Below are 1,773 nucleotides of genomic sequence, written 5' to 3' on the forward strand. Positions count from 1 at the left end.
CGACTCCTGTTCCTGTGTTTGTTGCGACCGGCTGCGTTGTGGGCTTGTGTTCTTGGCGTGCCACTGATACCCTCCCTCCCCTGGATCGTCGCTGTGTCCGGATGTGACTCCCCGACATCAACCTTCAGTCACTCACTGCCTGCGCCTATCGTCACGTTGGCTTCCAGCCACTTCGAAGGCATGGCGGCCTGTGATTCCGAGTGTCTGCTGATGCTGTGTGGAAAGGGTTAGTCGGGCTGAGTGGAAATGGCTGCTACTGAAATGTGTTTCTTTATCAGCTTGCTGCTTCTGGTCCTTCCTGGCTCATGTTTTCCACTAAACTCTCTCTTTAAGCAGGTGACGGTGGCTCTGTTGTTAAACTCGGTCTCCTGCTGGTGTTGCAGCCCATGGAGGACCCTTTCGGGTGCCCAATCACATCCTGCCCCTTCTGGTTCCAGAGCACTGCTCTTCCCCTTGTTCTCTACAACCTCTGCCTTCTCCCTTGACCTGTTTTCTTTCCTATATTTGTACCATTCCATTCTAGAACCTTCTCTTTCAGAAGCAAACAGTGTGTGCAGACTTGGGGAAAGGCAGCTGTGGGTGTCAGCTGGTCCCTGTTGGCACCTTTTGGGCAGCCTGTGCAGTGGTTGAGTGTGGGTACAGGGGGATGAGGGCAGGTGGGGAGTGATCCGAGCTGGAGCATTGGTCACTTGCAGTGCGGTGGGACGGGGGGAGATGCTGGAGCAGCTTCAGAAGATCGACCGACTAGGCCTGGCTGTGGATGAGGTGTTTTATATGTGGACCGTCAGGAGCTGTGAGAGGCTGATGGCTATCCCCTCCGTCAGGCTCCTGCTGAAGTGTTTTCGCTGCTTGTTCACCTTCCTGGGGAGAGGTCTGTGCTTCGGGGCGTTGGCAGCTTACTTGGGCTGGGCAATAGACTGCCTCAACGAGCGGGTGGCGGAGTTTGAAGCCGTAGCCCAACTGGATTTGAAAATGCCGCTGGGAGTCTGGGAGGTGTGCAGGTAACGGGCGAAGGGGCAGGGTGAGGTGTTGTGGATCACAGAGTCCCATAGTCCAGGCCAGTACTGAGGGAGTGCTGTACTGTCAGAGGTGCCATCTTTCACTCAAAGGTCCCACAGCATGACCTGAGAGAAGGCAAGAGTCACCCTTGGTGTCCCAGACCCTCAACCTATAGCACAGAAACAGACCAGCTTTTTATCACCTCACTGTTGGAGGGAGCTTGCTCTCTTTTCTAGTAAGTGAGAGAGGAACTTAATTTGAAAAAGCCACTTTTAATACAGTGAAATAGGTCAACCAAACTGTGACACAAGGAGATATCAGGAGATGACTATAAGCTTGCTCAGAGGTTGGTAATTGCAGGATAGGGAGGGAGAGGCCTCTCAAGGTGAAAATGGGATAAGATATCTTTATTAGTCACATGTACATCGAAACACACAGTCAAATGCATCTTTTGTGTAGAATGTTCTGGGAGCAGCCCGCAAGTGTCACCACGCTGCCGGCACCAATATAACATGCCCACAACTTCCTAACCCATACGTCTTTGGAATGTGGGAGGAAACCGGAGCATCCGGAGGAAACCCATGCAGACACAGGGAAAACATACAAACTCCTTACCGACAGTGGGAATTGAACCCGGGTCACTGGCGCTGTAACAGCATTACGCTAACCGCCACACAACCGTGACCCTAAGGGTGGAGGGGTAGTTCAGTGATGTCATGAGGCCAGAACTGGAGCACAGTTACTGGAGAGGATTGTCTAGTGACAAGGTTACAG

Source organism: Pristis pectinata, chromosome 33, assembly GCF_009764475.1.
Source record: "Pristis pectinata isolate sPriPec2 chromosome 33, sPriPec2.1.pri, whole genome shotgun sequence".
Lineage (NCBI taxonomy): Eukaryota > Metazoa > Chordata > Chondrichthyes > Rhinopristiformes > Pristidae > Pristis > Pristis pectinata.